This window comes from Neopsephotus bourkii, unplaced genomic scaffold, assembly GCF_033783945.1.
Source record: "Neopsephotus bourkii isolate Nb327-2 ecotype Australia unplaced genomic scaffold, CSIRO-AGI_Nbou_v1 NB_1820, whole genome shotgun sequence".
NCBI classification, from domain to species: domain Eukaryota; kingdom Metazoa; phylum Chordata; class Aves; order Psittaciformes; family Psittacidae; genus Neopsephotus; species Neopsephotus bourkii.
In genome coordinates, this window is record NW_026902293.1 from 2,631,673 (window position 1) to 2,644,099 (window position 12,427).

The following is a 12,427-nucleotide window of genomic DNA, read 5'->3' on the forward strand; positions in this document are numbered from 1 at the left end:
ACCATCCATCAAATTGGACTTAAAGATAAAAAGTCATGGAAGTAGCCTGTATCACATAAACAGGAGATATCAATTATCTTAGTTTCTTAGTTTCATGATCATGCAAATGTTTAAAATGTATTCTGCAGTTTGTGACTTTCTGAGTAGCAGTAGCATATTCTTCATATATATCATATACTTCTTCAATATAGTTTTATCCTAAATCTCTCATTAGTTTATAGATTTCTGCGGTTGCACTTTTTCTTTTGATCTGCCCATTGACTTAGAAGTAAATTTGCCAAGTAGCCAATGCTTGGGAAATTATGTTACAGAATGACCTGACTGTCAATAATTGATTCCCTGTAAACAGCTTCAAACAATACTGCAAATTAGATATGCTCTAATGTATTCCCTTGGTTCAAAACACAGCAGCGCAAGTGTGGGCAGCCATATGAAACTATATGGTCACATATACAAGGGACAAAACCTGAAGTGACAATAAGAGATGTTTGGCAACCGAAGACAGATCATCTGGTGCTTGGAAACAGTAAACAAGATTCAACAAACACACCAAAGTAGTACCAACCAGAGGAATGAGGGAGGCAGACTGCTAAAGCTGTACTGCCAAAGCCATACAAATAAAAGCAGTCATGTGCAGCTGGAGCACTCCCTGAGTACTGCATCCTGGCTCTCAAATGGAAATGGCTGCCAAGTGCTGAATGATGCTGTCACCTTGCTTACAGCCTCCATTTATTTTGTGTTCCTAAGGTTGCAGGATTATAGATCCCCAGCCGTACAATTTAATGCTTTGTGCCCATGCACTTTATTTCATATTAAGATGCTCCCAAGTACCTAGTTTCCAGGTTTTCAGCTGCTTTAGACTAATATTCTCCCTCTCTGTTCCAGTCACGAGGCAGTCTTAAAGTTGCTGTGCCTGGTCTCAGGGAGATCCAGATGGTAATTCATAGGAAAAGAGAGCTGGAGTAATAACATCTTTACTACTTCCCTCTCTATTTGTGTTTGGTTCCCCTTTCATTATAAGAGCAGTCTATGGGAAATTAGAATGTTTTTCTCCTTACAGAAATGCAACAGCATCCCCTCACTACAGACAGAGACGATTTAAAGCCAATGCAAGATTTAGTTAATCCTTCAGAAGGAAATGTACAACTCAGCACGGAGTGGTAATAGAAAAAATGATGTAGAGTGAAGGGAAAGAAAACCCTTCTTCTGACCTGCAAGGTTCATTCCATAAAAGGAATTACTAAAATTCTGCAGAAACCTTCACACATACCTTAGTTTTTTGGAGTTCAGTTCCACAGGAATGAATTTTGGGCAAAGCTATGCAATACTGCACAAAATGGATAGCAGACCATGTGAAGTTGCACAGAACAATTTCTCTAGTTTTCAAGGTGCACTTTCCAAAGAGGATTACTAAGGACTAGCTATTTTACATATTTTATACATTTGAAATACATGTTTGAATACATGGTGAAAAGTATGAATGGGATTCAGTTACATGAAATGATGCTTACTGCCAGCTGACATGCTCCAAGGTGTGCAGTCTCATCTCTAGCTGCTGGTCTCCCAGAGGTCCTGAGTGTTACCTGCCACTCTTACATGAGTATCTTTGTCTGTGAATCTCCAGAGAGCCACTCTCTGAGAGAGATTTCACCTGAGGAAAACTCCAGTTAAATAAATGGGAATTTTGTTTGATGTCAGGATCAGACCTTCAGTATATGGAGAACATACTGTATTGGAGAACATATTGTATTGGAGTATTGTGTGCAGTTCTGGTGTCCTCAACATAAAAAGGACATGGAACTGTCGGAACAAGTCCAGAGGAGGGCCACAAGAATGATCAGGGGACTGGAGCACATCCTGTATGAAGACAGGCTGAGAAAGTTGGGACTGTTCAGCCTGGAGAAGAGAAGGCTGCGTGGAGACCTCATAGCAGCCTTCCAGTATCTGAAGGGGGCCTATAAGAATGCTGGGGAGGGACTTCATTAGGGACTGTAGTGATAGGACAAGGGGTAATGGGTTAAAACTTAAACAGGGGAAGTTTAGATTGGATATAAGGAGGAAATTCTTTCCTGTTAGGGTGGTGAGGCACTGGAATAGGTTGCCCAAGGAGGCTGTGAATGCTCCATCCCTGGCAGTGTTCAAGGCCAGGCTGGACGAGGCCTTGGGTGATATGGATTAGAGCCAGGTGTCCCTACCCATGGCAGGGGGGTTGGAACTTGATGACCTTAAGGTCCTTTCCAACCCTAACTATTCTATGATTCTATGATTCTATGCATCCACTTCTGCCAATTCAACCTTCAGCATTTGGTTGTTTAGAAATGGCTTCTGTGAACTGCTGTATGTTTGCAAATCCCAGGCTTCTAATGGAAGATGTGAGTTTTCAGCACCTTTCCATGTCAGAAACTAACTCCATTCATTTTTACCAAGAAAATATTTTTTCCTTAATTAATCACTAAATGATGACTAAATTACACACACAAGTGAAGGGAACCCCTGGTTAACCATCAACAGTGGATAAGAGCCAAACGTCAGAGATGGTTTAAAACCCACAGGTGGTTATTACTTTTAAAATTCAAATATTTAAAAAATACACAGTAGGACATACAAATCCTGATCTGCAGATGGTGAAACTCAGACTAGTTTCGTTGTCAACTCTAGCCCCTAATTCTAATTTAATAGGGCAGCCACGTAATTAAACTGTGATTAATACAATTTATTTAGGATTAAGAGGCATGTGTGTACCGAATATGAAATATACATGTTTCTAATGACCAGCTGCTACTTAACTCTATTGTCTTTCTTAGCATGAGCTCAAATGAACAGCTGAAAGTATTTCATATTGAAATTGTCACAAACACCAGAATGAGCACTAGTTCTTTAACTCCATTAAAAAGCACCCTAGATGTTACCAAATGTATTCTACAAACCAGAATTATTTATAAATATGTTATGATGGAAGGTAATGTAAAAGATGGACTGTGAAGCATGTTTTGAATAACTAATATGATAAAATATTGAATGATACTGTAGTTCTCCTCTCTGTAGACCAGTTATCAGAGTGTGTGTGTGTGTGCACACGCACTGAGCTGGAACTCCACTCTGCCAATAACTTGATCTGAGTATGAAATGACTGAAGTAGTTTCGTCCTGTAGATCTAATCTCATGTACGGGTGCATGTACAGCCTTTCACACTTATTTTTAATTAGAGAAATACAAACACCAGTAGAGAAGATGATCAACACTGTGTGTCAGAGGTGGCATCACAGCTCTGCCTTCTTCTCAACCAGTGTTGAATCATCACCAGTTCAGAGAAATATGTGCTGTGCCTGTTTTCTTGAAGCAGTACTTCTTTGTTTGTAGCTTGAGGGTTTATACAGAAGAGGGAGGAAACGTGTATCTCCTAAAACTCTACCTCTGTGGGACAGAAAGTGTTTGAAACCCAAGTTAATAGTCTGGTTTCTTTCCAATGAATTTAAATGAATAAAAAAAAAAAAAACAACCCTGTTGTATATGCTTTGAAATTTCTCATAGGAATCATGGCTCTTGTTAGCTAAAAATGTAATACAGATCCAGATCCATCTTTCCTCTTCTGCAGCTTATACTTGGTGGAATCTGCAGGGCATACTGCCAGATCATAGTGGTACACACACTTTAAAAAATGCCATTTGTCATCCAAGTTAGTGGAACGGAGCCCAATAAACGAATGTCAGGAGACCACCAACTGAGTGTGACCAAAAGCACTAAGGCTAGAGATTGCTGGGTGACTGTTACACTTGGCTGCCCTTGTGGAAAACACCCACGTTGCTGCAAAGAGCCAGCTATTTCATTTCTACAAACAGCAGGTTTTTTTCCTCTAAATGTCTATTTATTACTTTACAAGTGAAAGTCATTAGATTTGGGGATTAAATTATCACCTCTGCTTGCACTGGAAATAAGCAGAGACCTGCCTTTCTCACTTCTAAGCATGTCATGAGGCAGAAACTGGAATACAATCCCAGCTTCTGATCACAGTGTTTGCACATCAACGATTGCTACCTTGGGTACCTGCTGAGAGCAATATGAGGATAACTTAGACATTTATTCCTTTACCAAAGACTGCAAATAAACTTGCTACAAGCTTTTCTCTGTTCCCACATAAGAAGAATAATATTAGCAGAAGTTGTCAGTTTATTTCAGGACAACATGCTAAAATTACTCTTCCAACACATAATAAGAGGTAGCTGTCTATGCTGTTTTATAACTTCTGGTAGTCACCATGCCAGGACAGAACAGATGATCCCTGACTCCCCAAAAATTCAGTCAAGTATAGCTCATGACACAATAAATACACCAACAAACTGAGAAACAATGGAGCAATATTGGTCCATGCCAGTAGCTCTACCATAGGAGAAGCACTGCTTTACAGGGTCTCTTCTTCCAAGGCTACTTGGCAAAGGAATGTTTTAAGATGTCTTTTAGAGGAAAACTAATTCCCTCTGCACATACAGATTGCCTCTGTTGAGTGTCAGGGGCTGCCTAACAGGCAACATAGAAATGTTTATTTTAAAACTGAATAAGCAGATGACGAAAGAGCCAGTGATCAGGGCAGATCAGAAGCAAAACCAGACAGGTAGGATTACAACAGGCTGAAAGGATACTTCAGATATCTGCAGAAGAGGCAGACAGAGATGGCAGCAAGGTAAGCGTTAGCACAAAGAGAGCTCTGCATCAGGAAAATGGTCATCTGCACCACCTGGATGATGATAGGCATTTGCTTAAGAAAGTATCATTTAATTGACTAAGATACGATGATAAATGTTTGTGTTGGATAGTTGGATAAGAGACAATATCTCAGATTATAGAGGATGTTCATTTATATCTTACAATAAATAGATCATATATACTCCGAAATGCCAGAAACCTTGCAGCTCAGCTGGGAAGTAAACTTATAAGTACATGCAAGTTTAAACTGAGTTCTAAAAATACTTGTATTTTTAATTCCTACCAAAATCAAATTGCAATATGTGTAACCATAATAGTAACTGAATGCCACAAAGTGATACCAGGAACCAGCTGGAAGTGGGAGCTAAGAGACATTGCACTGACTAGGAGAAAAATGGAGAAGTTATACTTCATGATGACACTCCAGGGAACAGAAAGAATTAATGTTTGATGCAGAGCAGAGCTCACAGACAGGATTAACAGAATTGCAGCTAATGAGAATTCGGTGCTACAATGACACCCAACTAAGACTTTGAAGGAGAGGTCTTGGACAGGGAAAGAGACTTGTAGAACATCTGTATTGAGAGGATAATTGAACTATGCTCTGTTTGTGAGATTAACCAGAGGTAAGATGTAAAGACCTGAGAGTTAAGGGAAAACAAGGACATGCTTCCGATGGATTTGCTAAATCAAGAGGAGACACCAGAGTCATAAGTAGTGAAAGAAAGTGCAATTTCAAGAAAAAAGCTAGGGTTGCCTCTGAAAAAAATGACTGACATATCTAAGGATTAAGTATTTTTCTCCAAAATATGTATTAGAAGACATTCTTAAAGAGCTCATTGAGTGACTGCAGATGAACGAAAGAGAAGAAGCCAGCTTGGAGAGTCAAGGACAGAACTGAAACGTGCAACCTGAAATTATTCAGTGAGTTTAGAAATGAAAAGAAGAAAGAAGATACAACAGTGGCTGGAGGAGTAAGAGGAAGTCAAGAGCGCTTTTAATAGAGGAAAGACAATAAACCTAGCAGTAGGAGGGGAAAAGCAATGGGAAAGTGAAAATACCATAATAAAAAAGGAAACAAAAAAACCACAAACCCATAAGCAGACTGGAACAGGACATTGAACAGAGGTCCTGTGGCAGTGCATATATGAAAAGAGCAGGAAAGAAACCTGGGATGGGAAAGAAGAAAGAATTGTGAGAGGAAATGGAAGTAAGATGAGGGAGACCATGTTGCATTATTACTTTTTCTCTTGAAGGTGCTGGGATTCTTCATGAAAGGAAGAACAGTAGTTGTTTGGCTTTTTTTGTCAAAGATGGCAAAAAAAAAAAGGAAGGGGACTAAGGTAAGTGTCACTCTAAATATGAAAGCAAGCAGAAAGATGGTGTTGTTCTGGCAGATAGATTCGTCCAGACGGAAGGAAAAGGAAATGAGGATGGAAAGAACCGAAGAGCTAGTGAAGCTGGAGGTAACTGTGCAGGAGAAGAGCTCAGAGGGAAAAGAACAAAAAAGGAGAAAGACAAATATTTTAGTCAAAGAGAATGAAAGCCATTGGCAGTGGCCAAGAAGGGAAAAAACACAGTCTATGCTATGAATATGTTGTATTGTGCTCATCATGACCCAGAAACCAAATCCGCCTCTATGCACATTTCTGTCAGATAATTATAATGAAGTTTCTGTGTTTCCATATCAAGGCCAATGTGTTGTTGTGATATTGCCATCCAGATTCTTAAGAAAAGTGCTGACACCATTTGTTCCATTGGCACAGGCTCAGTTGAGCCTTTCTGGCACCCCTGGTAAGGACCACTTCCTATCAATAGGAATGAGGTAGCAGTTTGTTTATATAGGATGGTTGTCCAGGGGATAAAGCAAAAAGGCAGGATCTTTTCTCCTGTGCTAGGATTAGCTCCACAGCAACAGAGTGGCAGAGACTGCAGCTAGAACTGTTTAATTCCTACCACATAAGGGTCTTTGTTATTGGTATACTAGGTGTTTCTGTGGATGAAAAAATACTCTATTAACTGTAATGCTTCCCATAGAGAGAAGTCCTGAACCCAAATTTTGCCAGTTACATTTATTTCCCACAGTTTGAATTGACAATGTGATTTGGAGAATAAAACTGCTTAGGCTGCAGGAAGCAGACTTTGCTGCTCGTGTAGAGGTCCCTCTTTCAGCAACGTTTCCATCTACCAGGGATCCACTGCTGTGCTTGGGCACATGGCCCTTATACAGTTTTGTGTAGTTTCAGTCACCTTTATTACATGTCCCCTTATTCCTAAAGCTCCTCAAGTGGGACACAAATGACCAAGAAGCATGAAGGCATTGTTCAGGCAGTCTCAAGGTGAACTCAGTACCACAAACATACAACACTCTTCTAAAACATGTCATTTATGTAGACACTTCTATTCAAGAGAGCTAATTGTAGGGACCCAAACAAAAAATCTGTGTTAAAAGTGTCATAGAAAAGTGCTTAGATGAGTGATACAGACAAAAGAGCAAGTCAAGCTGTTATAGCAGCGTATTTACAGTGTGCTTTGGGTGACAGCTGATAGCTTCTGTACTTAGTGATGAACAGCCAAGGTGTATTGAGTAATAAGAAGTTGTCAGGAACATGTTACTGGAAAAATATTGTAGGTATTGTAATGAAGATCTGGAGAATATAACATTTAATCCTTTCTAATGCAAGTACCTGAGCCGAGTTAACATAGACTGAGAACATTGGCCTTGACCTCTTTATTTGGCTTTGAAAAGAGCCCAATTCCTTTGTACAGGTGAGCTAAGTGCTAATTCACTCTCAGGTCTGTACTTCTTTCTAACACTAGTATAGACTGTTGTTAAGAGGAAGAATTATCTAGATAATTATTTATTTTGAAACATCTTTGTAGCTCTCTCAATGTGTAATGCATCTTCACTGTTAACATTTACCACTGTTAACATCGACATTAAAGCACCAGGGATTGCTGAATGGCATCAACAGCTCTGGATTTTTTTTCTCAGAAATGACATAATGCAGGTACTTATTTGTGTCAGGCAGCTTTCACTGGTTGTCTGAACAGTTGTATAACCTGCATGTTATGTACTGTTTGGTGCTGTGTATTGGTTTAGGAAACACAAATCCCATCCAGGCCAGTATGTCCACACATTGTGCTGTGCAATGCAGAAACACTGGTTTCATTTAATATAAAACTTCACCCATGCTTGCAGTGTGAGAAGTTTTTGGGGCAGGGCCATACTGTGGTTTACTGAAGTACACCCTGGCTGGGTCCTGAGCCTGTATGAAGGAAAACTGACTGCTCACAGTTCTCTCATTAAAATAGGCGTCTTTCTGTCCTGGGTTCAGCTTTAGCAGCCACTTTCCCGCAGGTCTCTGTGGGCCAAGAGGAGCCATTCTGCACGCCATCACATTATCAGATAGGCACGTGGGTTCAAGGAGGGAAATTATAGGTATTTAGGACATGGCATGGATAAGCAGCCTCAGACAGGGGCTGCATGATGAATCAAGGTCAGGCACACTATATAAGCCATTTGTGAAACCAGCAGACGGAAGCTTCTAACAAAAGCAAATGAGGTGAAAAGCTGCCATGAGAAGCTTTCACAATGTCCAGCAAAATGAAAATGAGCCTTTCATGTTACATCCATGAATTATTTAGTTGATAAAGCAAACGACTGTTTCCAATAGTCAGCTACAGAAGTAAAGCACAAACCTACAATCATTACACAGACAAGAAGTCCTCCCTTCCCTGGGACCAATATATATGGTCAGAGGCCAGCCTTTTACACAGAAGACAATTTAATGGCATACTGATAAACCATTATACCATCAGAATGGTCCCTTATTTTGACTTTCACATTTTCTGTGTATGTATTAACTTGATATACATTCATCCATAAGAAATTATGGATGGTAATATTTTAATGTGTTCTGCCTTTCAGCAGGTCTTTATATCTTTGGTACTGAGTGCATTAAAATACTTATTCCTTGGAGAAACAAAGGGAGAAGTGTGGATCATTGATAGCTTGTGACTTTCTTTGCTCTCCCACCTTTTCTGCTCTTACCCCTGTCCCCTTGAGTCCGTTTCATAGAATCACATAGGTTGGAAAAGACCTTTAATATCATCAAGTCCAACTGTTAACCTAACACTGCCAAGTCCATCTCAAAATCATCTCCCTAAGTGATACATCTACGTATCTTTTAAATACCTCCAGGAATGAGGACTTAACCACATCTCTGGGCAGCCTCTTCCAATGATTGACAACCCTTTTACTGAAGAAATTTTTCCTAATAGCCAATCTAAACCTCCCTTGGTGCAACTTGAGGATTTTTACACTCGTCCTATCTTTTGTTACCCGGGAAAAGAGACCAACGCCCACCTTGTATAACCTCCTTTCAGGCAGCTGTAGATAGTGATAAGGTGTCCCCTGAGCTTCCTTTTCTCCAGCCTAAACAGCCTCAGTTCCCTCAGCTGCTCCTCATCATATTTGTGCTCTAGACCCTTCACCGGATTTGTTGCCCTTCTTTGGGCACATTTACTGTGTCTATGAGCTGTCTTCAGGTTATCATCTAGAAGGCAGGTAGCACAACAGCCAGACCTCATTCTTGCCTTGAACTTAATATCACAGCATATCGCCCTGGCTTTACATCCTGGTAAATGACTCAGGGGCAGGTGTGTTAGGTTCCAAGACACAGCAAGCACTATGCAGCTGCTCCTGGTTTATAAATATCCCCTTTCCCTTGCCTTCAACTGAGACACAGACACTTGTTTGATTCTGTGTCATCCCACACTGTCTCCCCACTGGGCAGTTTTCCTCAGATCAAAGCCTTGTTAAATCAATGCTTTCTTGTTCCTTGCTTCTGTACTCTCTGTCAGATCTCAGAGAAAGTGTTGGTCCTGTCTACAGGCTGATGGTGAGGGTAGGTTACTTAGGTCCCTATTTTAAATAACAGCAGGTCCTGCCCTGTTGAACTTCTGTTCTCTTCAGCAGCATTAACAGCTGCAACAAGGAAATTGGAAGAACTTCTTGTAGCCAAGGAGCACACAAAGAGAGAACAAGTTTAGCTCACACCAGGCCATTTGGTTCAGTCACTTAGGAAGGGGAGGTATTCTTGAGACATTTGCACAGGACCACCAAGGTCCTTTATAAGCAACGATGAAGACAAATTACCTCACATTTGTGCCCCATTCAGTGTCCTGTGGCTTCTAGATGAAAAGATGTGGTGAACGGTTGGAGTGAGACTATGCTGCAGCCAGCGTCAGCGTTTCCAAATAACAACATGAGCTCCAGTGACAGCTTGAGTGCAAATCAGAACTGCCTGAAGGTAGCCCCAGTTTACAGTAATCCAGCCAAGCAATGGAAAGATGGAAAGAGAAATGCAAGGAAAGTGATTGTGATAATCTTTGGGGCCAAACGATCTGGGTCAAACTCCAAACTACCAAACTGGGCAGAATCTAGTTAATTTTGGTTGGTATGACAGGCCTCTGCCTCCTTCTGCGCATCTTATTGATTTTTGGTAAATGAGGATAAAAGACATGAAATGCAACATTAAAGCAGACACCTGTAAAATAGTCCTTGAAAGACACAGGGGATGAATAATGCTGGAGAGGATTCTGAGAGTTAAGATGGATGACAGGAGATAAATTAGGATGAAGGGTGGGGAAGGATGCTTGCTCTGTGACTTGAATCTCTTGTGAAAGTCAAAAGGAAAAACTAAAAATGGAGAAGTAAGAGGAAGTAAGGTAGAATGAAGACTTGAAATAACGTCTGTCAGAGGGGGTATGGATTGCTATGAATAATGCATCATTAATTACAAAGACGTAAGTGCAGCCATGCATCTCATCTCTGGCATGCCAACTGAAATTTAAAGGGAAATAAAAAATGTGATAATACGCCTATTTCTAGCAGAAGCCACGTGTATCGCTGCTGTTACCAATGAGAGTTTTTTTTCCTAGGGATCAGTTCCTTCTCTTTGTGAAGCAGTGAAATCATAAACCGGTGCCTGTGAACTGGTTGATCTGTTTCCATGGAAATGAAAGAGATGTCACAAATGCAGTGCTATGACTTCATTTCAAGATCGAGTAGAAGAAAAAACAGACAGCAAAGGAAGAACCTCAGTTTATTTCAGTTTCTCAACAGCCCACAGTAAATCTCATCTATTTTGGCAAAAAATGGGAAGGAGGGAAATGGTTGAACTGGACCAAGTCATCACTGGGGTTGCTTTCATGGGAGATGAAGGTTGTGATGGTAGTTGTTCTTTGTGGAACAGCTCCTCTTGTAAAAAAAAGGGCAGTTGACTTGTTATTATTTGTGTCTTAGTGGGTGGTGGTTGCAATTTGTTGCAAGAGCTATGTACTCTTGCACTACAGTGTACTAGAAAAAACATAAGTGAATAAATTAATTCTGGCAAGAGAATGAAGAAGCTAAATAGAAGAAAGGGGTTTTTTTTATGACACTAGAATATGACTTTAACTCTCTATATACCAGTCATTTAAACTGTAAATCATGAAGTAAAAGATCATCCCATTTCACATTATTGACTAGTGCAGAAGGCTAAGCCTTCCTTTGAAAAGCAGTGAGTAACTGGTTTATCAACAAATCCACGCTTTTTTATAGGCCATTTATGTTCAGCTGTATCTTCTCTGTCTCTCACCTGGAAGTCTGAAGCCAAGATGGTATTTTGCAGTTCCTTTGCTCCTTCTGCTTCAGCATCCTGTTTATCAACTGTATTTATACAGCACATTGGACCATGTTCGCGCTGGCAGTTCTTATTTGGGAAGTCAGAGGCAAGGGGAAGTCAATAACTAAAAAGCTTTTTTTAAAACCAAACAATATTTATTTTGAGAAAATATTCCTTTTGAAGTCTGACAGATTTTGTTGGGTTTTTATTTTTAAATCTTTGAATCCCCAGGCACTTTCCTGTCCTGGCATTGTCTTTTAACAACTGTTAAGTGTTTGCTGAAGGGTGTCTTACCTCAGCCCATTCTTCCCTTTCTGCTTGCTTTCTTTTCCTCTTCATATTTCCAGGTAAACTAAGTCAATGCAGTGGTACAGTGAGCATGGTGAGAACTAGGTCAACGTGCAGTATTTATAAACCATTACAGAACGCTTCTAATTTTGTCACAGATATGGGAAAGGTTTGATGTTTACCTTCTTCCTCCATAACTTGTTAAAAGGCCAGCTGCAATATTAGGCTGTGACACCACAAAACAAGTGTTTTGAACATTGTCTTGTAGCAGGTAGGCCAGACAACAGAGCAAGGCAGTGTGCTTAATTACACAGTCATGCCCCAGTCTCCGGAGAGAAAGATAACTGTGACCTCTTCGTTGATGACTTTTTCCCCCAGTTCTTCAATCAGACAGGTGAGAGACAGAGAAGGTACATCTGAACATAAATGGCCTGTAAGGGAAAGATCTGAGGTCTTTCAAAAGTGTTGGCAACTGAATATTTTGTCCATTGGCAACAAGAAGAAGCTCTTTGATACACCTTTTTATTTCTGAGATTAAAAGAGACCGTATAGCTGATCAGAGATTTGGCTTTGCCAGGGCGGTATTGCACTATGCAAATACTTTGAAGTACAAGTCAATCAGGCAGAAGGTATAAAATTCTGCAACTGTCAGTGTTTACCTGGACAGAAATCCAGTTACTCTGTGACAAAGATGTATTCAACCTTTCTGACTTCCTGCTGAGAATTACATTCTGGTATGCCATTCTGGATGTACGCTGTTGGAGGAG